This window comes from Podarcis vaucheri (assembly GCF_965113315.1).
Source record: "Podarcis vaucheri genome assembly, chromosome: 5".
Taxonomy (NCBI): Eukaryota; Metazoa; Chordata; class Lepidosauria; order Squamata; family Lacertidae; genus Podarcis; species Podarcis vaucheri.
Window position 1 is genome coordinate 87,341,800 of NC_138763.1, and position 27,486 is coordinate 87,369,285.

The following is a 27,486-nucleotide window of genomic DNA, read 5'->3' on the forward strand; positions in this document are numbered from 1 at the left end:
CTCAGTGGTTTAGACCACAGCGCCACATGGGCTATTAGCTGCAAAGAACATGATAAAGGGGAAAATATGCTTCTTGCTCTGGGAACATCATGATCAGGGGACAGGCTGGGTCCCAAAGGGCTCCTTTATTTTCTTCCACATTGGCTGCCATCATTGGCATGGGTTCAAATCCAAGCACTATAATCCCTCATACTGGGCTGAGTGATCTCCACAAAAAGAGTGTGCTAGGCAAAGAGACAAACTGCACCTCCATGTCTGTGCAAGCAACAGGTCCTAATGACGGGCGTTTTGCTAGTTCTTGTGAAACTAGAAGTAGCATTATGGTATAATAACTCAGTCTCTGGTGTATGTGGACACAATTCAGGATAGACCAAAAATGAGAACAATCGTCATACAAAATCAAACTGAAAGGAGGGAGCTGTGCTACTTGCAGGATGGGAAACAATTACTGCATCATAACATTAAAGTCTATTGTCTCTTAAATGCTGTAGTCATTTGTCTAACATTATCCAAGCCTTATTGTAGCACTCATCTTTGATGAGGGACTTCTCTCTTCTTTTCAAATGTGTAATTCTCTAATATGTTCCCCTCCCCCAGCCCTTGTTGCTGTCTGTTAAATTTGTAAATCAGAGGGAGAAAAGAGGGATTAAATTGCTGAGATGTACAAAAACAGAGGAAGAAAAATGTATTTTTCACATGACAGAAACTGGCTCCAAGGCCCGTTGAAATGACTGGTAGCTGCACCAATGGCCCATTCATTTCAGCGGTTTGGGTTTGTGCAGGAGAACTTATTGGAGGATTGTGCCCTCATTAATCCATGCTTTTGTGTCCATGCAGCAGGGCAGGACCTTCTCTGGAATAATGAGATGGTATTCTTCTTTCATCTGCAACAGAAAAGGATGGCATTTGGAGTTTAACTGCATCAGCAGAAGTTTGAACCGAACACTGAATTCCTGCTGGAGAAGCACACTCTATTTTTGGATGTAATCACATTGAGTTTAGGGGGGAATTATAATAATAATAATAATAATAATAATAATAATAATAATAATAATAATAATAATTTGTATACCGCTCTATATCCATAGATCTTAGGGTGGTTCAAAACATAAAATTACAGTATAAAAACAAAATACGTATATGATAAGAACAAAAACAAGTCGATAATTCCCCCTTCCACAAGACATTTAAAAGGGCACCAGATGTCAATCAGCCAAAGGCTAAGTTTATTAAAAGAAATACAGTGGTACCTTGGGTTAAGAACTTAATTCGTTCTGGAGGTCCGTTCTTAACCTGAATCTGTTCTTAACCTGAGGTACCACTTTAGCTAATGGGCAGTGGCGTAGCGTGGGGGGTGCAGGGGGGGCGGGCTGCACCGGGCGCAACATCTGGGGGTTAGGGTTAGGGGATGCAAATCCACGGGTTAGGGGGCGCAAATCCACGGGTTAGGGGGCGCAAATTACTTGCCTTGCCCCGGGTGCTGACAACCCACGCTACGCCACTGCTAATGGGGCCTCCTGCCGCCGTGCCGCCGCCGCTGCACAATTTCTGTTCTCATCCTGAAGTAAAGTTCTTAACCCGAGGTACTATTTCCAGGTTAGCAGAGTCTGTAACCTGAAGCGTCTGTAACCCGAGGTACCACTATACATGCTTGATAGAACAGATCCTAGTTCTAACTACGTTGGAGAGACAAAGTTCTGTGCTCTCAGCAGCAGACATACAAACATGTCCCCAAGGTAAGGATTAAGGAGGAGCAGGAAATGAGGCCAGCAAGAGTATAAATCTAGTACCTTAGGGAAGGTTAGCACAGGTTACATCAGAAAGGGCAGTCTGGGAAACTTGGAGGTTTCTCTATCTACTCTTTCCCATTGCAAGTAGAGTTGCGTCCCAACACTTCCATAAGAAACAGGGGAAGGAGGATATTTATTTATTAGTAGTTAGACTTATACCCCAACCTTTCTTACAAGATGGAGCTTAAGGAAGCTTATGAAAAACAGAAACAGGTATGCGTGACACACGCACATACCCCACCATAGAATAATATCCTGTTAGGATATGCCCCATTTTAGGAAAAAAGCCAACACAAAAATGGGTACCTCAAAGGCAACACGATATATAAAAATGTATGAAATATCAGCTGAATGATAACAGCACCACTCTGGAATTCCAAAAAGACAGGGATGAAATCCAATACAAGACAGCGATGAAAATCCAATACCAAACTGAAACAGTGAACTTCAAAAGTCACGTTGGAAAATGTCGATACAAAAGATGCCCAAAGGAGAATATAATCTACTTCAGCGACTGTGGCCGGCTCTTTGGACTTTCACCCTCTTCCTTCTCCCACACCATCGCCCTGTGGCCTTTCCTAGCCATTCCCACTTGGGACATGCGTGACACTGTTGTGTTCATTTCTCTTTTTCTCTCTTCCTTCTTTTATTTTCCTTCTACCCGACTGTTCTGCTCCTTTGATGTTCTCTTTTGTTGTGTGCGTACAAGTGTGTGGCTGGATGGATAAAGGACTCAACGTGCCTTTTTTTTCTAAAGCAGGGGGTCAGTTTTGGAGTAGGACAAAATTGTTGTGGCAATACTGGAAGGGAAGAGTGTGTGATCAAGGAAGATTTTTCTTTTAAAAAAATACAATGAAACTGTTTAAAGCAACTTTTATGCATCAATACATTGTCACTGTGGGTTAAACCACAGAGCCTAGGACTTGCTGATCAGAAGGTCGGCGGTTTGAATCCCCATGACGGGGTGAGCTCCCGTTGCTCGGTCCCTGCTCCTACCAACCTAGCAGTTCGAAAGCACGTCAAAGTGCAAGTAGATAAATAGGTACCACTCTGACAGGAAGGTAAATGGCGTTTCCGTGTGCTGCTCTGGTTCGCCAGAAGTGGCTTAGTCATGCTGGTCACATGACATGGAAGCTGTACGCCGGCTCCCTTGGCCAATAAAGCGAGATGAGTGCCGCAACCCCAGAGTCGGTCACGATTGGGCCTAATGGTCAGGGGTCCCTTTACCTTTACCTTTACCTTTGCATTAAAATTAATAAAATGCAAATTTATGGATTGCTGACAATTCTGAGGGACTTTCTCTTTGCCACATCTGGTGGTCCTGCAGAGAACCTAGCTGACTTCTGAAATGGAGCAAAGATCTAGGTGGTCGAAATGGTCTAGCCTACACTTCCTCTCCTGTCTGCAAGAGCCTGATCAGCAACCTGTTTTGTTGTTGTTGTTTGAGAGCTTGGAGCAATGCAATAGCAAGGATGGTTGATGGAGCATCGATGGAGAAAGACTGGCGATGAATCTACTGGCTGGACTTCAGCAGTCCTGAAGAAGACAAGATAAGATATACCGAAAAATCTTTAATTAAATCCTGAAAAAGCTTTAATTAAAGTTTGTCCTAGTATGAACTGATTCTTTCTGTTTCTGCTAGTTGGTATGCCTCCCACTTTTGATTTTTGTTTAGCGTTTTTTTAAAAAAATATAGTGAATTATCATTCTGTGTGGGTGGAAAGGTGGGCTAAACACATTACAAATAATCATTTAATATTATTTAACTGTTCCTTCTTCACCTTCTATTCCTACAGCTCAACCATGCCACCCTGCTGCCTTTTGGGAGGTTCATAGACCTAATCCAACACAAACAACTGTACACACTGAGGAATGCTGTTTTTCCAGAGTTTCCAAACGCTTGGAGAGGAGTTGTGTAGACATCCATGCAACTGTATGTGCAGGGGTCTTTTCAGACAGTGCAATGAATGTATACATGTCCGGGACACAGACTGCCAATGTGATGGCTCCCTGCATTCATAGTAAAGGTAAAGGTGAAGGGACCCCTGACTGTTAGGTCCAGTTGTGAATGACTCTGGGGTTGCGGCGCTAATCTCGCTTTATTGGCCGAGGGAGCCAGCGTACAGTTTCCGGGTCATGTGGCCAGCATGACTAAGCCACTTCTGGCGAAACAGAGCAGCGCATGGAAATGCCATTTACCTTCCCGCCGGAGCGGTACCTATTGATCTACTTGCACTGGCGTGCTTTCGAACTGCTAGGTTGGCAGGAGCAGGGACCGAGCAACGGGAGCTCACCCCGTTGCGGGGATTTGAATTGCCGATCTTCTGATCAGCAAGTCCTAAGCTCTGTGGTTTAACCCACAGCGCCACCCGCGTCCCTCCAGGGCACAGACTGCCAATGTGATGGCTCCCTGCATTCATAGTATATTCAGTAAAAATGTCCTGAAAGGACTTAGCCTTGCCTGTTGGCCCCCACGTAGCTAAGAGGCCAGCCTCTCCCCCCAACCCCAGTTGAGCTGGCAAAGCTAGGACTGCTGTTTCTCTCTAACAGTCTAAGGGACAGTGCATGGATGTTTTGCTTTTATTTATATAGGGGTCTCACATATAAAGTACAAAGCGGCTGCTTTGCTTTGCTTCATTTATTTTTCAAAAGAATCACAGTGACCGAAACTAGCAAAAAAAGGTTGGATGACTGAAATGTAACAGCTGTAACCTCACCACCTTAGGAGCAAAAGGTTTATGCGGCATGGACAGGAAAATACAAATGGCAAGCCAAGTTGGTTAAGCTGGGAGGGGAGAAACAAGCCTTTATGTTTAAAAGACCTCCGTTTTGTCTTTCTTGTATGAAAAATGAAGAACTAGAAAGAGATTCTTCTTTCCTTCTTTTTGAAATGGCAGGCTCTTTTTCTCCTGTGGACTTGCCCCCCCTTTTTTTGCAGACTGTGCTGGAGTGCATGATGGAGTGCTGTCAAACCAAACAACTATCTGTCTTGTCTGTTCAGTGCTTTTTCCTGTCTCTAATATTGAACCTGCCAGTGATCCTGAACGCACAACATATCAAAGACACTGCTTTTTATTTTTTTTAGCGCTCATCTTCCTACAAGGGATAGGAAGCTCTGAGCAGTCTGTACAGGGTCACTTTCACCCGGAGGTGAGGAAGCTTGGGAGATCTATTGCATGGAAATCTGTTTACATGAGGCTAAGCCTGGTGTGAGGCTGAAGACTCTCCTCCAGACTGCCAGGCGAAAGAAGCTTTTGCCAAACCAGGAGAGAAAGAGAGAGAGATGGTTCTTTCCTTTTCCTTTCACATTATGAATGTGGCCACAGAGAGGTTAGGCTGGCCTCAACCAGAGCCAGGGCTTTTTCGGCTGTGGCTCCGATCTGGTGGAACGCTCTGTCACAAGAGACTAGGGCTCTGCAGGACTTGACATCTTTCCACAGGGCCTGCAAGACAGAGCTGTTCCACCAGGCCTTTGGTCAGGGCACAGCCTGACTCCCTCCTTTGGCAATCTTCACAGAACTCTAGCCCAATGGTTGCCATCAATTTGATTTGAAGTAATTTTTTAATGAAATGATTTTAGAATGTTGTATTATTTTATTGTTGTTAGCCACCCTGAGCCCGGCCTCGGCTGGGGAGGGCGGGATATAAAAAAAAATTATTATTATTATTATTATTATTATTATGAATGTGGGCACAAAAAGGCAACGTTGAGCAAATAGACCCAACTCTGTGATCTGCTCAATTACTGTCTATCATGCAGATGTGGATGGTTATTTGGGCACAGAAAGTCAAGGCAGTTATACCTGAAAAGGAGCACTGTTCAAATTCCAAAACCTGCCCACTATTAGAACTAGAAAAGCATGGACCAAGGCACCAGATTATCCATGACAGGAAGTGGAATGAGGGCGGAGGAAGGCATATTCAACTTTGCTGAATTGACCAGCCATTATGAGTGACAGGTGGATTGATAAAAGGAAGCTACTGCAGGCCTGGACTAGAAGTATTGCAAGTGGCTTGTTCTATAAAACTTCTTGGAAGCCAAATGTTCCTTCTGTGCATTTGAAGCAAATGATATTTCCTAATCCACTTCGCGTGTGCTTTGTCCTGAAAGGAGGCACATAAGCCTTATAAGCAAACAAAACATTTTAATGGACTAGAAACCTCTGTTGACTGGTATGCAGGAAACTCTTCCAGGATACATTTTTCCTTTTGTTAAAATGAAACTGATGTGACTCAGCCTGACTGTCTGAAATCCACTTCGTTTGTACATTTCTTGACATGGTTGTGGCAGTCTCTGCTTTGGATAGGCACGAAAACATCTGCCCATGTGGTTTCGCTTCCTGACATATGCATCATCTTGTAAGCTTTCTAGGAAACCAAACTGTGTGGGTAGAAGCCTCTCTCTCTCTCTCTCTCTCTCTCTCTCTCTCTCTCCTTGTGCGCACACACTCATAAATCCAAAATCTACTGGTGGGAGGAACATGAGGGTATGTTGGGGGTGTGACTACAGCCAAGGTCAGGCTGGATTCTAATACAGTGGTACCTCAGGTTAAGTACTTAATTTGTTCTGGAGGTCCGTACTTAACCTGAAACTGTTCTTAACCTGAAGCACCACTTTAGCTAATGGGGCCTCCTGCTGCTGCCGCCGCGCCGCCAGAGCACAATTTCTGTTCTCATCCTGAAGCAAAGTTCTTAACCTGAACCACTATTTCTGGGTTAGCAGAGTCTCTAACCCGAAGCGTATGTAACCTGAAGCATATGTAACATGAGGTACCACTGTACCTCAAAAAGTATGTTTTAGAAAGCAAGATGGGCTTTTCAGTGAGCTCTTGGGGGCAGTGGTGGAGCTTCATTCTCTGGCACCGGGGGGTGGAGAGCAGGCGGGGGTGGGGCTGGCGCGCATCCTGGGGGCGGGGCGCCCAACACGGGCAGGGGGGCAGCCGCGATGGCACCCTGGGGATCGCACTGCCGGGGGCGGTGTGCTCCCCCCTCACTCCTCTTCCTCCACCAGTGCTTGGGGGCGGTGTAAAAGGTGTGATTCCATCCACTGTGCTATAATACAGTTGCCATTCATTTTATCGAGGCCTGACAAGTAACTCTCTGATGCATTGCAGTTTCCATTTCTGCTAGGGAAGGAACTGGCCTTGCACTGACTGTTGCCTTATTATATAAAAGATATATATATGAGAGAAACTACTTCAGTTCCCAAGAAAACATCCCACTTAACAGGGAATCCATAATGCTAAACATGTTTGTTTAAAGAACTACATTACTGCTACATATTATAAGTGAGCGGCTTGAGTCACACATTGCAATTAGCAGATTGGTCATAAGTAATCTATCGAGCACGTTGGAATGCCAACAACTGATCGCTTACTGGTATTTCCTTTAATCATTAGTTTGTATTGAGTACCGTAAATAGAATTTTAACATCATAAAGCAGGCCAAAATTTACCCCTCTCTATGTATTGCAGTAATATGTGGCGGTAACAAATATCCATGTAATCAACTGCTTTCAGGTCCAAAAATGGAAGCACACAAATGTTTTCCTGAAATGCAGGCAGACTCAGTGAGGTGAACTGCTTGCTAATCAGCTACAAAGAAGCATTATATTTACTTTTTTAAACTTCCACCATTCCTCCTAGGGAACTCCAGATCGAGAACATCCAATTTTTTTGCATTTAGTCTTCACGGCATTCCTGGGAGGTAGGTTAAACAGTGACTTACCAAAGGCCATTTCGTAATTTCATGACTGAGCAAGGAAGGAACTTCCCAGCCCAACCAAGAACGGATAACTCTTTAGACCAGTGGACATTCTTACGGCACACTTAATATTGCAAATCCAAGTTCTTTTTTTATGGATCTGTCAGGTGCTGGTGTGGTTGCTCGAGAGCACACAGGGAAGACTCCAACCTGTCTTTTCCAGGCTTTATTATTTGTACAAAACTATTTACAGTGCAGAGCGTCGCAAGTCCGTGTCTGCTCAGTCGCTAGCAGAATCTGGGAGTGGGCGGTCCTTATACCTTCCCCAGCATAACAGTCGTGTGACCCCCATCCTTCTCCTCCCCTCTCTGCGCGCAAACCTACTGCGCAGAGTGGGTGTTGGCAAAGGGGGACTTGCCTCCCCTCCGCTTTGCTCAGGCTCGGTGTTGAGGCTCTCCCTAGCATCTTCTGATTCCTGTGCCCCTTTCCCACTAGAGGTGGGGCTTCCCTCCTCGCCAGAGGAAGAACTGCTTTGCAAGAACTTCGGAGGCTCCCTGTAACACAACTGCCCTTCCACCTCTGAGCTGATGGCAGTTCCCTGACAGGATCATTTTGAGAGATGTCACCAGAACTACTTCTGTATTATCACCCACCCTAAACATTTAGGATGGAATGAAGAAACAAATAAAATGAAATAAATATTGGAAGAATTTATGTTAGGCTGGCTTCTTGCTTAGGTGTCGTTTTATTTATTTATTTATTATTAAAGTTTTCTTGGTTGACAAAGGTATGCGCAATGTCTCTTTTTTCAAGTTACATTTTCCATAGGTCAATTTCATTTGTTGAGATGTTAGGGTTACATTAGGAAGAAAAGGAGGGAAGAGGTGGAGGGGGGGAAAGGTGAGCGGGGTTGGGGTTGGGAGGCGATGTGTCTAATTTGCTTAATGTATGTGTGGGGTTTTGTGTCAGCGTCGTTTGTGCGGGTTCTCTTTGCTATTCGCTTGTGTTCCTTTGGTGGTGAGAGAAATTGGGGTTGGCCTAGGGTGCAGTTGCTTGTTTGTGATTGGCTGGGTTGAACTTTGTTTTCGTGTGTGAGTGTGGTGGGCGTGTGGGCGTTTTTGAATCAGGTTAGCCATATTGATTCGTATGCTGCTGGTGGATTCTTGTCGTTGTCTTGTTGGGCTGTGTATGTGATAAAGGGGAACCATACCGGGGTGAAGGTATCTTCTATTTGTCTCCATGTCAGTTTCAGTTAATTTTTCTAGTAGGGCTGTTTCCCATACTATTTGGTACCATTGGTCCATGCTTACTCCTGACAGGTCTCTCCAGTGTCTGGCTATGATGTTTCTGGTTGCTGAGAGTAGGTGGGTTATGAGTTCTTTGTGTTGTTCTAGAATGTTGGCACTGAGTTGAAAGCAATTTCTCTCCCCCACATGTGGTGTTGGCAATGTCAAAAGCTCTCTCCTTTTCTTAGGAACTTTTTGGCATGCCTTGCAAAAATGGTTCACCAAACACCAGAATTGCCCTCGCTTGCCACCACTCTCAATAATCTTCACTTGCTGTCTGTAGCATCATCACACACATAGTATTAAAACACAATCGCCAATTATGTGGAACTATCACACGTGACTAATCCAAGAAGCAAAAAGGAGCGTCAGCCAAAGGAAAAGCCAGTTGCAGTAGTAGTAGCTTGGGAAAACAACAGCACTGAACAGGATTGAAAATAAAGGTGAGCATTCTCACATTCTAGATAGTTCGGGGAGAAAGTGCTAGTGTTGACCCCAAAATTAAAAATGGCAAATAGCCAGTGCCGCGCTAGTAGTTATATACCTTTAATTATATCCATCTAAATACTGACCTCAATAAAATACCAGGGAGATCTTTGTCCTTAGTTGAAATTCACTTAAAAATTGCCCAAGCCCTAATCTTTCACTCTGGATCTCTGCTTTTCTTTCATATAGGATCCAACTCTTGACTGATGTGTCCGGGCAATTATCTGAAAATAGTGATGAATGTTACTGCGAGAGTGTGCAAATGACTGTTTGGAGAGTTTAAGCTTGGATCTATATTAAAGGTCAGTTATCAAAGGAAAAAGGAGGCAAGAATGGATTATTTGCTGCTTGCAGTGAGTAGAATTTTAATGTCACTAATGTTGGTTATTAAGCGTAAATACACAAAGGTTTAAGGAAATCAAAGGATGAATGCAGTCCAGGCTTCTGGCAGTGTCCCCAAGGAGTGCTTGTGCTCAGGGAAGAGCTAAAAATACAAAATGAAGCTTTTTAAGGCAATTGGGTTTTAAAATATACCCTCTTTGTGAATGGCCCAATTCATTTTGCAAAGCATTCTCCTAGGGTTCAGAGACCCCTGGCACACAGGAAGCCAGGTCAAATCTATCCTCGCCGTTTCCTAAGAATCAAGAGCTCGACAGGTTTTATGTTTAAAGAAAACCACTTATAAGTCAATTAGCTTTTTAAAAGACTTTGGAACACCCTTGTGAGCTTGACCAATGATTCAGAAGATAAAAGACAAAGCAAGCCTCTCAGCAGAGTTCAGTTCTTCTGTTTCAAATTTCTGATGTGTAAACTTAAAGAGAAAGAGAGAAATTGTTTATAAAGCAAAGCATTCATTGTCCAGTAGCCAATGATACTGGGTGACTCTTGTATCAACAAATGTAACACATTACAATTGCAGACTCTGGAATCCTCAAAAGACAAAACCAAACTCAATGTCTCGATATGCTTTTATATATATTGAGTGGATAACTAGCAGAAAATTCCAGTTTTAAAAGAGAGAAAGAATCACCAGTTTGTCTGAAAATTAGGTCTCACTGCGGCGGTTAACCTGTATCAAGGCCACACCACTTCAGACTGCAGATGGGGAAAGTGGTCAAAAAATGCATAACCTATCATGAAAACTAGGTATTGTGGAAACGAGTTTTAGCCTTGTCTTCTCCCTGACTTGCTGGTTTCCTATGTGCAGGGAGGGCTTGCCTGGAGGAACAATCAATTATCTGATTCTGCCCCGCTACAGTTTGAACTGGTACATGCCAGACAGAGGTTTACCAACTCTGTCAAAATGAAGCCATTTCTGCTCATTACCAGGTGAGTTTCCTTTATAGAAAGGTACTGTGATAATATGGGACGCGGGTGTCGCTGAGGGTTAAACCACAGAGCCTAGTAATAATAATAATAATACTAATAATAATAATAAAAAAAATAAAAAAATTATTTATATCCCACCCTCCCCAGCCAAAGCCGGGCTCAGAGTGGCTAACATCAAATGTATAATACATTAACATAAAATCAGTCAATCAATTAAAATACATCCTCAAATCAGATCAGGATCAGAATAAAATCCAATCGGATGGCAACCCACAGATTAGGGTTGGGGACCTTAAATGCTCACCAGGCCCAACTGTTTGTGCTGAACTTATATGGGCCTGTGAGAAAAATTGGGAGGCCACTTTCATGCAAGGACTTGCCGATTGGAAGGTCGACGGTTCAAATCCCTGTGACGGGCGGGGTGAGCTCACGGTGCTCGGTCCCTGCTCCTGCCAACCTAGCAGTTTGAAAGCACGTCAAAGTGCAAGTAGATAAATAGGTACTGCTCTGGCGGGAAGGTAAACAGCGTTTCCGTGTGCTGCTCTGGTTTGCCAGAAGCGGCTTAGTCATGCTGGCCACATGACCCGGAAGCTGTATGCCGGCTCCCTCGGCCAATAAAGCAAGATGAGCACCGCAAACCCAGAGTCGGCCACGACTGGACCTAATGGTCAGGGGTCCCTTTACCTTTACCTTGTTGCTAAACAATGAAGTCTCATACCTCCATCTATGGCTGCAATGCTTTCACTATTCTCTGGTTCTTTGTTTAGGGCAGGGTATTTCAACCAGAGGTCCATTGATTCTTGAGTTCCGTATTCCCCCAGAGGTTCTGTGAAATGTTGCAAACTATTACCTTAAGCACTTCGCTTTCTTCTCTTGCCAGTTCCCTCACCTCTGAGAATCAGAGTGCCCACAATTAACATGTCATCTCATGGCATAGTTTGCCAAAGTAACCAAGTTTCATGCTGGGAACTCTCAGAATAGTGTTGCTTCAAAGAGGTCAATAACAGATTTCCTCATCTTTCCGGAGTTGTCCTCCCACCCACTTACTCTTAGGGAGGGGGGTGAAAAAGGCTTTTAAATTTTGAGCTTGTGAAGCCATCTATTGCATGTAATTTCACACTTTCAAATCAAGAATTAAACACGTACAACCCCACCCAGCCCTTTCGGTATACAACACACCCAGAACTGTAACTTGAGAGATATGGCAATCTCATCAACAAACAGACAGTTTGCTTAATCTGGAATAAAGCGCATATGAATTTTATTTATATATTTCATATATAAAGATGTATTAATATTACAAGGTGTTCCTCTCAAGCCAAGCCAAACCTTAACAGAATACTAAAAATAAATCACAAAAATAAATATTTCATGATATACAGGACCAGCTCTACCATTAGGTAAGTAGAGAGCCCTGCCTCAGGTGGCAGATCAAGGGGGATGTAGACAAGTGACCCTGACACATTTGCTGCTGCCTTTAGCCACTTGCAGGGCTTCAACCACCATTTTGCTAGCTTACATTTCAAGTTACTGCCTCCTTCCTTACTCAGGCTCAGCTGCTGCTGCCTAAACCCCTTGGAATCCATTTTCAGTGCATTTCCATGACACTTTCCAAACTCGCAAAAGTCTGTTGTTGTCAAGTGGTTTTGTTGTGTTAGGGGGACAGGGAACTTTAATCTGCTTCAGTTGTGCAAACCTAAAATTCCAAGATGCACCTCAATCCCTCTTATGTCTTAAAGAAGACATTTAGATGAGTTTAGTTTCTTTTATTGTATTATGAAAAAGCTTTAACAAAATCTTATTTTTTAAAGAGCAATGTTGCAGAGCAAGATGGGACAAGAGAGGGAGGGAGGGCGGAGAGGGGCAGCAGGGGAACCTGGCCTGACTTCAGGTCCCACCATACCTTGTTCTGAACATGAAAACAAATAAACAGCACTTGGAACAGGAATCTTGAACTTAAAATCTGAAAACTATGATGTAGAAGCATGGAAGACAACATATCCTCCAACATTTCTCTGAAGAAACCAGGGATGTTCCATTCCATAAGGATAATTTTATTATTTATACCTCACCCATCTGACTGGGTTGCCCCAGCCACTCTGGGTAGCTTCCAATATATATATAAAACACAATAAAACATTAAACATTTTTTTTAAAAAAACTTCCCTATACAAGACTGCCTTCAGATGGCAGATAACACCATATACCCTCCAACATTTTCCCAATGAAAATAGGGACATTCTACCAAACCCTCCAATGAAAATAGGGACTTACTAAGGAAAAGTGGGACATTCTGGGATCAAATCAGAAACTGGGATGGCTTGTATACATTAGGGATGTCCCTGGAAAATAGGGTAACTTGGAGGGTCTGAGACAAGCTGCTCCTTAAAAAAGCAGCTCTAGTTGCAAGGACTTTCCTATTGGAGGTCACCTGCCACAGATTATTTTATACAGATGGTGAACTTGCCAAGTGGTTAAGGCAGAAAAGACTTAGCACTCAATAACATAGGAAAAAGGATATATTGTTTTGCCTGCAGCACATAATTTGCTGAGAGAGAAATTCCTCTTCATACTATAACTTGCATTACAAAAGATCTGTTCCATTACAGAAAACAATCACATTTCCTTCCTTTGGTCATTTAATTATTACAATATTTATTCTGCCCACCCTCCAAGCTGCTCAGGGTTGTTTATGAGGTGTTTCCTGCCCTCCTGTCCCCTTACAGTTTCATAATGTGTCCTCAAAATAACTGTGAGGTGAGTTTGGCTGAGGGAAACTGACTGGGCCAAAGTCACCTCAGCTGAGCTTCATGGCTGAGAAGATACTTGAATCCCTAGGTCTCTGTAGGTCTAGTGCAGCTTTCTATTGACTTGAATTAACCATACTGACTTCCATGTCAACCATTTTATTGGTGTACAAAAGAAACAAAGCTTTCACTTGCTATTCTCTGCTCTTTTGTTTCCTCTCTTTGGATCCCACAAACAAGGAAATATAGCTATCCATTTCACATGTTTTTGCAGAAAGGCATCTTGAACTCATCAAGGAAGCAGCAGCAAATAACGACTCTTTAAGGTGTGGAATCTGTATAAAGCCCATGTTTTTGTCATACTCACTTTTTAAAGAAATATGCTTATGTTTTAAGGTGTGCGCCAAAAACATAATGCGTGAAGCGAGCCACAGTCTCTTGCTCTGTTTTCACCAAGAAAGAGGGGCGGACAATCGTTACTGCTTCTCTATAGCTATTTCTTCTAGCTGTATTGAAAATTGCATTAAAAAACTAGTTAAAATGAAGCCTAAGATGTCGAGGTGATTTTTTCCCTGCTCTCGTTTTTAGCAGTGATTTCAATGACTGTGATAAAGCAGATTAAAACCAGAGAGACTGAGTGTGGTTCTGAACCTTTGCATGCAAATTTGCTTCATGTGAACAACAACCAATATTTATCTCCAGTCTTTTCATTTCCGACGAAAAAGGGGGTAGGCATTATAATGAAAATATTCAAACAGTCTTAACTACAGTGTCATTAGCATGGGCTAATTACCAGCGCCTTGTGATTTACGTGGTTTTGGATTCATCGAAAGCATTTGGAGCTGTTCCCCCCTCCCTTTGTTAAAAAAACTTTAAACAATGGAGGGCATAAGAGAGGCTGAGAGAATCATGAATGCTGTGGAGAAAATGATCAGAGATCCTCCCCCCCATCCATTTCTCATTTAATACTAGAATGGGCTCCTCTAGTGAAATTGATTGGGAGAAGCATCGGCACAGATAAAAAGAAGTACTATTCGACACAATGCAAGGATATACAATGATGTTTTTCCCTGCCACAATGGCAGTTGAGTTCTCTCCCCTCTGCTCACAGTGTTCAGGCACAGTTACTTGTACTGCGATGACATCCTGTCCCATGTTTCCTTGCCTTTGCTCCTCATCGATGGCTGTCACCAGAGAACTGCTCAATGCGATGACATCACAATACTGGGAAGAATATGCAAATGTTGCAATGGGGTGGGGAGGGTGGGGAACAACCTGACATGCAAGTATAACACCCAGTGGCATTTGTAAGTAGCTTGGAGAACAGGCCTAACCGTAGGTAACAGCAATCATAGCAAAATGAAATATCTCTATATGAATATATCTCTGAACACCAGCAGATCAGGGCAAATAGCAAGAGATGGACAAGGGACTTGACAGATCATTGGACTGGTAGAGGCTCTCCAGGGATTCAGGCAGGAATCCCCCCCCCTTTATTATGGATTGGATCTGGGATCTTCTGCATGCAAAACATTTGCTCTAGCAGTGAGCTATGGTCTTATTCCAGGATCTTCAGATATCCTTCTCATAAGCTCCTGAACACTGAGTACGAGAACTGACTTGTGGTTTGAGTCCATCTGATAGGTTTTCAAACGTTTGTGTCGTTTTCACTGTGTGTATTTATTTAATTGTTGTTAACCGTTTTGATACTTTTTAATGAAATTGTAGTACGCAAGTCCTTTCCCCCCCAGCAAATACGTAAATTGGGGCTGTTCTCATACTGCAATGCTCTTATATATATTACTGTTATTGGCCCAGTGATTTCCAGTGGCACTGTGGGCATTCCCACAACCTCCAGCCTCTGGGGAGAAAGCACTCTACTCTTTTTAAAGTGGGCTTCTGATACTTTTTACTGAAATGCAAAAAGTAAGTAGGCAGAAAATATACTTTGCTTGCAAGCCTCCTTCATCGTAGTTCGGCTGTCACTTTTGCATTGATTTATGATAATAATTCTTGCCACACATGGAATTTTTTTTAAATAAAAAAAACACAACCGTTTATTTTGCTGTCTAAATAATAAGGCAATTTGTTACAGCTAATTACTCAAATGCTTCCTTAATCTCAATTAAAAGATAGAGGGCTGATTCCCCGCAGCCTCCGCAATGCTACTACCTTTCTAAAGCCGTATGCTCCCCAAAAATCTTTTTTTAATGTGTTCCCAATTACATATTCATTAAGGAATGTGCGGCCTATGGAAAACTGAACTGCTAAATGCATAGCTGCAATCTTAAACAATGATTTATTGTGACATGGGATGTGGGACATTTCCACAGCTTTTGTGATTGCCGTGATGAAGCTGTAAAGCAAATAGCATGAAATGAAGCAAGGCCTCACAATTTAATCAGCTCGTAAACAGATCTACCGCATCAAGCAAATGACATTATTATCCATCTGAAGTAAATCTTGCTAATCTCAGGAGATAAAATCAACATCATTAATGGTCACATGTCATATTCATCAACACTAAACCATCCCTTTTGACAGATTAATCCTAACTACAGCTCCCACGATGTATGGTAATCGAGCCTGGAGCCTGCAATTCATTCCGCGGCAAGGCTAACCAGTACTCTTAGCGCAGCTATTACAAATAATTTTTTTATTGATTTACATATTTTAAAATGCATTTAAGGTGAGGCGCCATTAAAAATCCTGTCACTATTGCAGATTTCTCCCCCACCCTGTGCGCAGTCTGCATTCACAGAAAAAGGGAGGCGAAACACACTTTTGGGTACAGCCCAGCACAAACCCCATTGAAAGGAACACAAGCTGTGCTACAACAGCTCTTGCACGGTTCCTGTTCATTTCAATGTAGCTTCTAAAACATCTCTGTTATTAGAAGTTACGTCTCCATCCTGCCCCTCCTCCAAGGAGATCAGGGCAGCATTACAAGGTTCTCGCCACCTCTTCATTGTATTCACACAACAAGCCTGTGAAGTAGGTTAGACTGAAAGCTTGTGAGTGGCCCAGTGTCAACCAGTGAGCTTCTTAGCTGAGTGGGGATTAAACTAGCATGATCAATCTGCTCCTAGTCCAATGCTTTGGAGGTTTTTAAGCAGAGGTTGGGTGGCCAACCTGTCATGGATGCTTTAGCTGAGATTCCTGCAATGCAGGGGGTTGGACTTGATGACCCATGGGGTCTCTTCCAGCTCTATGATACTAAGATTCTATATGGGTTGGGGAGCCTTCCGGACACCCCCCCCCCCGTGATGTTGCTGGACTACAACTCCCACCATTCTGAAACCATTGGCTAAGCTGACTGGGGATGATGGCAGTTGGAGGCCAACCATAACTGGAGGGGCACAACCACTATACCGTATTTTTTGCTCTATAAGACTCACTTTTTCCCTCCTAAAAAGTAAGGGGAAATGTGTGTGCGTCTTATGGAGCAAATGCAGGCTGCGCAGCTATCCCAGAAGCCAGAACAGCAAGAGGGATCGCTGTGCAGCAATCCCTCTTGTTGTTCTGGCTTCTGAGATTCAGAATATTTTTTTGCTTGTTTTCCTCCTCCAAAAACTAGGTGCGTCTTATGGTCTGGTGCGTCTTATAGAGCGAAAAATACGGTACTTTGCTGTCTTCTGCAGAATAACTTTCTGCTTGACTGTGCTCCCACTGTCTTTTGCTTATCATGCTGATGAGCTGGAGGGTAGTTAAAGGAAGTATTTGGCACACGGTATCCTATTTGCAGATTTAGGGTGCTTCCAGACCAGACAATCTGTTTATTGGCCATTTGTCCTGATTTGTGTGCAGGGAGATTAGATGACATTGGCTACTCAATGAGCACTTGTTCTGATTTACTTGTGGGAAGTGAGGGAGATGTTGCACCAAACCAAGTGTTATCCCAGTGCATCTACCCATGACTTTCCTTATGGCAAAAAGTCAGATCTTTTGAGGAAGTGGGCTTGTTCTGCAAGAGGACCTCCCAGTCAACTATAATTGCACAGCCAGAATTTGCTGGCATGTGATTGAATCTCCCCCCCAAAATAGCAACAGTCTGGAAGCACCCTTAGTTTGCAACCCTATATGCACTTACCTGGGAGTAAGCCTTATTGAAGACCATGGGAATTTCTTCTGTATAGACACATTCAGGATTGCACTGTTAGTTATTCTGAGGGGGGAAGTCAACCCACTCAATGTGTTGAGTACTGAGCCACAAATATTCTGTAAATTGGAAGCTACTGGAGAGCTTGAGTTGCATGGGAACTAAACGCCCCCTGGTGTCCTCTTCTGGCTGGGCTGTGAGCTTGCTGGGCCTTAAAGTTCCTAGAGGGGACTAGGAGTTGCCCCTGCAGCAAGCAAGAGGTAGCCAGGATCACGTAAGAAAGGCAGCCTCTGTAAAACCAGCTCCCAGGCAAGGCAGATGTTTCTTTGACAGATGCTTGAGTTCAACTGCACTCCTAAATAGCAGGCATGAATATTCCCTGGCAAGGAACAAGAAGGGATTTGTACACTGAATTAGACCATAGTTCCATCTAGCCCAATTTTGTCCACTTTGACTAGCAGTGTGGCTCTCTGAGGCCAAAAGCAGAGAGATCTTTCCCAACCCCAGTATCTGAGTGGCTGCCTAATGGGCCTGGAGATACAATGACCGCAAACCAGAGCATTTGAAGAAGCTGACACAAAACAGCCCAGTGATCAGCATGCCACTGAAGCATATTTTCAGGAAAACGTAGATTTTCAGCCACTTGGCAAAGAGCTACCTCCCTGCCTTAGTTTCCTCTGATGAAAATGACCATAGGATTGTTAAGAGGCTAGGCTAAACAAATTCTTGTAGAACTACAATCTTGTACAAAATGAGCAACAAGAGCTGCATAGTCCTTCTGCAGCTTTGCTCTTTTCCTGGCAGTCTACAACAGTTCTGTCTCTGTTGACCAACCAAGACTTCCAAAGCTGAATGCAGAGGAGCAACAGACTCTCTGGCAGCCTTTGGGGATAAGTTTTCCATGAAGGCACGAAGGTTGCCATATTCCTGGGCTTACCGCTCGCTGCCCAAAGCTGTGGACAAGGGAATAAGCAAGGTGGATGTGCACCCTATAGCCAAGGGACGAGTACAGTTACTGCCTGAGCACATGAAAGAATGATGCTGCATTGATTCAGGCAGTTGATCAACAATGGGTAGCCAAGCAAGAGACAGTAGGCTCACCACGGACTGGCAGTTACTTAAAATGAATGTGTGAATCCTCTCTCTAGAGTCTGGGCTGGAACACGCACAACTATCTTCCTGGGGAGGCCACTGAAAATGACAGCCTTCAGTTATTTGATATGCCTTGCACACTACCTTTCTACCAGTTAGTTCTCAGGGCAGAAAGAGAAAGAGCAAAGGAAACATGTGCTTACATTGTGACTTGTTTCCATTATGCATTGTGCTAAGCAGAGTGCCCTTTCGCCTGCCCTTAAAGGTGGCTATCAGCAGGGCTGCAAAATTGGAACTGCAACCCACAAACTACAGAAGCCTCAGCAAAAAAAGGCTTGACTGCTGATAAGGTGGGGGGTGACAAGGTGGGGGGTGCTGATGCAGGGAAAGGCTCTCAATTCACCAGACAAATCCCCTAAATGCTGACCTTGTTTGCATGGCCTGTTACCGCGTAACATCTTTATAGATCTGGTTGAGTAGTCAGAAGAAACTCTGTAGTTCTAACAAATACGTATCACTTGTTGGTGCACACAAATCACTAGATTGGTTCAGGTTGTGATGATTTGATCCTGGTGGTTTCTTCAAGCCCCCCCCCCATCCTGTCAAACAATCTGGGCTTGGTTGAGGACGCTTTTTCTTGCAGAATGCCATGGGCCAACAGCATCCCACCACTGTAGTCTTCCCACCTTCAGGTCTCCTTCCATCTTTTCTTTCATAGCAAGGCTTTGCCTGTGATGTCGGCATGATGCAACAATGGCACTCACTGTGAAACGACTCCATCCTCACCTGCTGTTATGCTAATGATACTGGCGTATACAGTTCCTGGTTATGGATATGCTGTTTCATGATGATTTCTGCTTCTCTGGGCAGGTAGGACCAGCTTGAAGCCATTCCATTTCTACATTCATTGGTCCGTGGTCCAGAAATGTACCTGTTAAGCCAACTGCCAGGCCCTGTAGCAGCATCCCACATGACCTGATGCCCTGCAGATACTTTGGAGCCCGCCCCCCCAATTTCCCTGGCTAAATACTGGCTAAAGCCAATGGGAGATATAGTCTGAAACACCTGCAGTAGTGGGTAGAGTGCCAGACTAGGACTTGGGAGACCAGGGTTCAAATCCCCATTCAGCCATTAAACCTACAGGGAGATGTTGAGCCAGTCACTGCCTCTTAGCCTAACCTACATCACTGGATTGTGGTGGGGATTAAATGTGGAGGAGAAAGAACCATGTATGCCACCATGAGCTCCTTGAAGAAAAAGGTGAGATATAAATGCAATAAATAAAATAATACTCTAGAGTTTGCCACTTACAGCATATATGTCTTAAGGCACAGAATGCATACCAAACCCCAAGAGAGACGCTGCATTAAAAGGTGTTTTTTTATAAAAAAAAAATAATAATTCTGAAATGTGAAGTATTCTATATTACAATGAGACATGATGAGCTATAATGAGATTATGATGAGATATTGTAATTAATTACACCCACCCTTGCCAGGGGTAAAAGTAGATTGCTGGAGTGGGTCAAACCAGTTGGACAAGTTTAGCTTGGCATATAGTCCCTTTCATTAGGCGGCTTGAACTCCACATAGCATTTATTCTTTCTGGCGTGTGGAGTTATGGGCTAACTTTTTTATTGGCCGTGCTGTTGGGGAACAGATAAAATTGCTTTGTGGGCTGGATCCAGTATGCGGCCTGCCAATTGGCTATCCTTGTGCGAGAGGATTGTGAACTTGATTGCTGTTAAATGTAGAAGTAGCTTTGAGTGTTTACTTACCATATTTTTCACTCTATAAGACACACCCGACCATTAGATGCACCTAGTTGTTAGAGGAGGAAAACAAGAAAAAATATATTCTGAATCAAATGTTGTTGAAGAGGCTTTGCGCGGCTATCCCTGAAGCCAGAACAGCAAGAGGGATTGCTGCACAGCGATTCCTCTCGCTGTTCTGGCTTCAGCAATAGCTGTGCAGCCTGCATTTGCTCCATAAGATGCACACACACTTCCCCTTACTTTTTAGGAGGGGAAAAAGTGCGCCTTATAGAGCGAAAAATACGGTATATGAACAAAGCACTAATGTAAGTGCTGCGTGATTGGGATCCCATCCTATGTATATATGTATATGTATGACATTAAAAGCATTGATTTCTTAGAATTATGTTTATTTATTAAATTTGTACCCCACCCTTCCTCCCAAAGGAGCCCAGGGCAGCAACTAACAAGTGATAAAATAATAAAAAAGCCTTAAAAATAATTCCAGGACACATGTGGACTGGGTCAAATCTCAAGGCTTGTTGAAAGAGGAAGGCTTTCAGCAGGAGTCCAGAAGATAACAGACTTGGACAGAATAACTTTGGAATAACATTTTTTTTTAAAAAAAACCAGAAGCGTTTCTGCTAAGCATTGTTGGTAAAGATATCCCAAAAAACTTAAGAGGTCCGAACACTGGTAGCAAAAAATTGGAAAGGGGAAAATGTTCCGACTTTAATGGAGTGGCAGAATAAGCTATAAGAATATGTGGAAACAGCACAATTGACCAACAGTTTAAGGGGTAATTCAAGACAAGAATTTGGGGGAAAATGGGACAAATATAAGAGATATGTGCGAAAATATGCCAGTGGTTTATTGTCTATGGCAGCACTGACCTTGGATAAAGAAACATATGAGAAATAAGAACAATGGTACGAATTGTTGTAGGAATGTATTAGAGATTATATAAAGAATAGAGTAATAATGGTAGGTACATTCACTATCAAAATAAAATTATACAGCGGGAATTGACAGTCCAAAGTCCTTAGGATATTTTTTGTTAATAATTTTTGATAAGGATTTTTGTTAATAATTGCATAAAAGGTAACATAAATACAGCAGAAGTTCAAGGTTTATATACAGTATAGGTAAGAAAAGATAAAGTATATGTTTTTCTTTTCTTTTTGTGTGTATATGATTGAAACTTCAATTTACTTTATGAGATGTATCATATATTTATGTAATATATTGTAAGACTATTAATAAAGTTCCAGCTCCGTTTCTCAGCCTTTAATCTATTAGTGATAAATGATCATATGTAATTCCCACCTCTCACATGTAATCCCCGCCTTGTACTTATGTTAACCAATCAGCAACAAGTTTCTTTGTGTATGTATCAACCAATCAGCCACAGGCCCACCTGTGGCAATGTTTGTAATATTCAATAAAAGAGGCTCCCGGGGTCCGCCCTGGCAGACGCCTCATGTGACACCTGCCTCTCGTCTGTCGTGGATTCATTCCAACAACTAAAGACCTCATTCCTACATTGTGCAGAATGCAGCTCCTGTTATGATGGCACCTGCAGGAGGCCCTCCCTTGCAGAATGAACCTTTTCTCCAGTTTCTCCAGTCCAAGGCAGTGTACATGGTCTCCTCTATTTTGTCATCACAATAACCTGTACGGTAGGTAAGGCTGAAAGGAGGTGTGTGGTTTAAGGTTGCTTTTGAGCTTCACAACTGAGTGGGGATTTTAACCTGAGTCTTCCCAGCTCTAATCACTTTATCACGCTGTTTCTGTATGTATTTCCAGAGATACCTGGCCAGTTGTCTAAGGAGAAGGATGTTTAGCCTGATCACAGCATCATCCAGTGTGGAGTAGTGGTTAAGAGCGGTAGTCTCCTAATCTGGGGAACCGGGTTCGCGTCTCCGCTCCTCCACATGCAGCTGCTGGGTGACCTTGGGCCAGTCACACTTCTTTGAAGTCTCTCAGCCCCACTCACCTCACAGAGTGTTTGTTGTGGGGGAGGAAGGGAAAGGAGAATGTTAGCCGCTTTGAGACTCCTTAAAGGGAGTGAAAGGCGGGATATCAAATCCAAACTCCTCTTCTTCTTCTTCTACTAAATTTAAAGAAAAGCTGGATAAACCACATTTGTATGTTACATAGTGTGCTGTCCATACAACCGCCTTCTGTGTATGTCTGTATGCATATAGATAAATTCAGTCACATGCAAGCTACTTTGAGACCATGGGCCAGAAAAGTGTAAATTTCTGCAGCAATAAAGCATTAGGGTGCGATAGGACTTGCACAGAGAACTTCTTTAATTAGTTGGCAGCCATAACGTATGTTGGTTTGGGTATTGCCTTGTTGCTGCACAATGAAAAACTTATTTATCAGAAAGCTGACCTTATTGGGGGCAGGGTGGGTCTATTATCTGGAACACTACATCCTCTAAACAAGCACAGAATTTCATTGGCAAGCACATTAACAAGGGCTTCTGAATGACAACGTGAATGACTGCAGTGGCCACAGTTGTGTTGCCAGTCATTGACTAAGTGTGTGCAAAAAAGAGAGAGAAAAAGTCTACAACCTTTGCAAATTGCAAGTGGTCTGAGCCGAGACAAGGAAAGATAGATCGAAGTGATTTATGGAGACAGCATTTATCAACTTAGTGCAAACATTACCCTTGCTAATGTACTAATTCATTAATGGCTTATTCTTCTCTCCTGAGACTTAGTGATTTTTTATTTTTATTTTTTAAAAAAACACCTTTCCTTTATAGAAACAGTAGCCATCGTTAATATTGCGTCTATCATAATCTATATTTCTGTTTTGCTGGGGGAATAGGTGATACACACATGAAATAGGAGAGGGTGGGGAGAACAGACATAATGCTTCTAAGAACGAGAGCATTTGGTTAAATTCCTCCCTGCCATGATGTGCAAAGGTAGATGACTACATGGCTCATGTGAGAACCAGGCTATGCATCTGGCAGGGGGGCATTTTCAGGGGTGGAGGCAAACTTGCAGTAGAGGGATGGCTAGGCCGTCTTGCCCACTCACCCCCTCCAATCATGTGCTGATTCTGGCAGAAATGATGCACAGAGTGCGAGTTTCTAGCTGTAGATTCTGGGACCAGTAGTCCTAGTCACTGGGAAGAAAATACGTTCCACCCGGACTCTGGGAGTACCAGCACATGCTTTGCCACCATTGCAGTTGGAGGTCAACCGTAACTGGAGGGGCACAGGCTCTAATCACTATACATTGCTGTCTTTTGCAGGAGAACTTTCTTCTTGACTTTGCTCCCACTGTCTTTTGCCTTTTGCTTATCATGCTGATGAGCTGAAGGGTCGTTAAAGGAGGTATTTGGCACACTGTATTTCCTCCTATTTGCAGATTTAGGGTGCTTCCAGACCAGACAATCTGTTTATTGGCCATTTGTCCTGATTTGTGTGCAGGGAGATTAGATGACATTGGCTACCCAATGAGCACTTGTTCTGATTTGCTTTCGGGAAGTGAGGGAGATGTTGCACCAAACCAAGTGTTATCCCAGTGCATCTACCCATGACTTTCCTTATAGCAAAAACTCAGATATTTTGAGGAAGTGGGCTTGTTCTGCAGGAGGACCTCCCAGTCAACTATAACTGCACAGCCTGAATTTGCTGGCATGTGATCAAAAGTGTGATCTTTCATGATCTCACACATGAAAGCGTGGGCAGGCTGTTTTGGGCTCATGGCTGCCGCTCCCCTGGCAGCTGTGTTCATGAAGGTCGTTGCCAGCTTTTCATGTTTGCAGCGCTGTTCATGCTAAGCATTCTCCATATGATCGTGCACTCGCATGACTGAGTAGAGTGATTTGATACAACTGTGGATTAACCCTAAGGCTGTGGAGAGAGAAAAATGGGATGCTGTTGTTGTCATCTGGAAAGACCATCAGATGCCATTTCTGAATTCTGTAGAGCTGAGGCCTATTTCTCATGAAGGTGATGTTCATGTGACGGTGTTGTACCACTGAAGATGGTGGCACAATTGATTCAATGCTCTCCTGCACATAGAAAGCTGGGAGAAGGATTCTGTTCTGTTCTGTTCTGTTCTGTTCTGTTCCGTTCCGTTTTGTTCCGTTCTATTCTATTCTATTCTATTCTATTCTAACCTTCTTCCTAACATTGTAGGGAACTGTTTGAAGCCTGAACAATGAACTTTCAGTGGTTCATAAGAGCAGCAGAATTGCCTTGGATCAGACCAAAGCCTATCCAATTCTGCACTCTGCCAGCCATATGCCTCTTCATGCTCATATGCAAAGGATGAAGATGGTGGCCAACCCATTGGACTTTATGTGTTCTGCCAACACAAGGATTTCTGCTTTTGCAATGGAGCTCCCCCCTCCCCAACTCTCCACTTCCCATATGCACCATCCCAAAATCTACTCTGGAAATCTCAGAATAGATAATTGGGGGGGGGGCGTGAGAGCAGGAGGGGGAGAAGTTCCGTTGCACAAGCAGAAATCCTTGCACTGACAGAATGTGTTACTTGCTACATTGGCTACAACCCATTGATTGTCCACCAGCATCGGACTTTCAAATATATCTGCTCCTGGACATAGAGGATCCAATTAACTGTTATAGTAAATGGTCATTGAAAGACAACCTCTTTCAGTTTGTTTTATTGTCCTAAGCTAGTAACTATCACCAAACCACATGGTCGTGAATTCCATATGTTAATTCACAATAATTTCTTATTAGTTTTCAATTACAGTCCCATAATAGCCTCATTATAACAATACCAGTTTATAATACAATTATTAATACCAATCGTTCAAATATCAGATTATATAATTTAGATAAAGTGGCATGCTAGATTTGATGCTTTGATGCTTTCTGCATTCCAAAATCTTATTAATTTCCATTACATTCTGGTCACAATAATAATCCTTTATACAACAACTGCAATATTAATAACTTCTGTTCTCGTTGACACATTAAATGGTTTATAAAACTACAAGTGAGGAACTCAAATCATATCCTAGTTCTTCCTCTGTGGGGCAATTATTCTGTCCATGGTATTTTTTCCTGTCCTTATGTCTTTCTTTACCCTGGTTGGTGCTGTTATATGTCATGCCTTGGGTGGAGCTCATATCCCATTGTTGTTCCAGAAATTCTTCCATTTCTGCGTCCCGTGTTTCATTGCTTTGCAACTTTAACAACAGCTGCAAAAGTCACTCAAAATTCCATATGTTAATTCAGTGCTGTGTTGTGTAGAACCTCCTGTTGTCTGTCCCGAGCCACTGGCCAATCAGCTACATTAGATGAACTCTTGCCTATTATGATGAGAGAGGAAAAGGAAAAAAATTATCCTCTTTCGACACCTTTCATATCCTCTATCATGCCTTCCTTCCTTGAACTATAAAGCAGTTTAATTCAGTTTAAAGGTGTTTCAGCTTCTTCTCATTGGGGAAGCTTCTCCAACCCCTTAATCATGTCGCCTGCCCTTTTCTGCAACTTTCCTGGCTCTTTTATATCCTTTCCAAGATGAGATGACCTGAACTATATGTCATGTACCAAATGTGGCTGTGCCATAGACTTAAATGCAGCACAACGATGCTTGCTGTATCCTCAGTCCCTTTCCTAATAATTCCTATCATTAACTTTCCTCCTTTCCTTGCTCCAACACAGTGGTTTTATATGTCCAGTGAGCTGTTTGCCACAACCAAAAATTTATTCTGGGGTAGTCATACCTCCCTATCTGCTCCCAACAGACCACAGACCTCATACAAAAGCTCTTAAATAGTAAAAGGTACAAGGGGTGGGGAACTACAGGCTCAGGGGGTGAAATGTGGCCCTCCATACATCTCTATCCGGCCTTTGAGTATTTCCCAAAGCCACAGCCCTCACTGGTCCTGCCTTGCAACCTTTCAGAGTATATCTGTCTGTCTAGAATGTTTCCTTGAGCTCTGATAATGGGCAACTACACTATACATTAATGGCAGTACCATGCCACTTTAAACAATCATGGCACCCCCCAAGTAATCATGGGAAGTGAAGTTTGTTAAAAATGCTTAGAGGTGTTAGGATACCCTTTCCTCCTCACAGAGCTACAGTTCTCAGAGCTCCCTGAGAAGAGGCACTGTATCTGTATCTGTATCTGTATCTGTATCTGTATCTGTATCTGTATCTGTATGTGTATGTGTATGTGTATGTGTATGTGTATGTGTGTATCTGTTTCTGTTTCTGTATCTGTAATGCTGGCCCAAACCATTTAATGCAAAATGATGCCTGAGCTAGGAAGATTGTGGCCTCCTCTGCCCCTGTGGGCAGGATAGGGGTGGATCCACTGGTGCCCAATTGCAGTCACAGTAAAATCCTGGATTTCTCTCCAGATTTCTAATATTTGTAAACGACCGCCCTGAGATCTGGTGATGAAGGGTGGAAAATAATAATAATAATAATAATAATAATAATAATAATAATAATAATTTATTTATACCCCACCCACTCTGGGCGGCTTCCAAAAAAATATTAAAATACTGTAATACATCAAACATTAAAAGCTTCCCTAAACAGGGCTGCCTTCAGATGTCTTCTAAAAGTCTGGTAGTTGTTCTTCTCTTTGACATCTGGTGGGAGGGTGTTCCACAGGGAGGGCGCCACTACCGAGAAGGCCCTCTGCCTGGTTCCCTGTAACTTGGCTTCTCGCAGTTAGGGATCCGCCAGAAGGCCCTCGGCGCTGGACCTCAGTGTCCGGGTAGAACGATGGGGATGGAGTTGCTCCTTCAGATATACTGGACCGATATAAATCTAATAAAAATAACTAAATAGATAAATTCAGTATTACACTTCATTTACATGCATTCTTAACAAGAATGGCTATGCTGGAGTCTGCCCACCGCCACCCCCAAAATCCAATTTCTTCCTCTAATCCAGTAGGAAATTGGTTAGAGCAATAACATTTTGTCTGAGTGGCAACTCTAATTTTCAAAGCGTTGTTAGTTTTCAAAACTTTTGGGGGGTATTAAAAAAGAAAGAAAGGACTTTCTAGCGGGGTTCTTTCTCTTTTTTTGGTAAAAATAGGAGGTGTCTTGATAAAGGGGTGCCAGCACAAGATGGCTGTCATGGGCAGCAAAAAAGAGGAGGTATCAGTACTCTGCACACACAAAAACCACTGGGTCTTTCCCCATCAAGCCTTTTCTGCTGCATTTTGATTTAATCCTA

At 43.0% G+C, this 27,486-nt stretch overlaps 3 long non-coding RNA genes across 4 annotated transcripts in view; 1 reads left to right on the forward strand and 2 right to left on the reverse strand.

Annotated features, from left to right (window-relative positions):
- Window positions 1-660: 660 nt before the first annotated feature.
- On the reverse strand, window positions 661-7,640 carry LOC309533655. The gene is made up of 3 exons (XR_014220387.1): window positions 7,518-7,640; window positions 1,791-1,893; window positions 661-884 (listed from the first exon to the last, which is right to left on the reverse strand). It is a non-coding gene; the product is annotated as an uncharacterized lncRNA (long non-coding RNA).
- A 1,427-nt stretch (window positions 7,641-9,067) lies between these two features.
- The window catches only part of LOC309533635, a 37,915-nt gene continuing 19,496 nt past the window's right edge, over window positions 9,068-27,486 (forward strand). For both annotated transcript variants that reach the window (XR_014220362.1, XR_014220363.1), the window contains exons 1-2: window positions 9,068-9,222; window positions 9,455-9,567. This is a non-coding gene — a long non-coding RNA (uncharacterized lncRNA). The remainder of the gene's footprint in view (window positions 9,223-9,454; window positions 9,568-27,486) is intronic.
- Window positions 15,622-19,828, reverse strand: LOC309533656. The gene is made up of 3 exons (XR_014220388.1): window positions 18,960-19,828; window positions 17,432-17,819; window positions 15,622-15,697 (listed from the first exon to the last, which is right to left on the reverse strand). It is a non-coding gene; the product is annotated as an uncharacterized lncRNA (long non-coding RNA).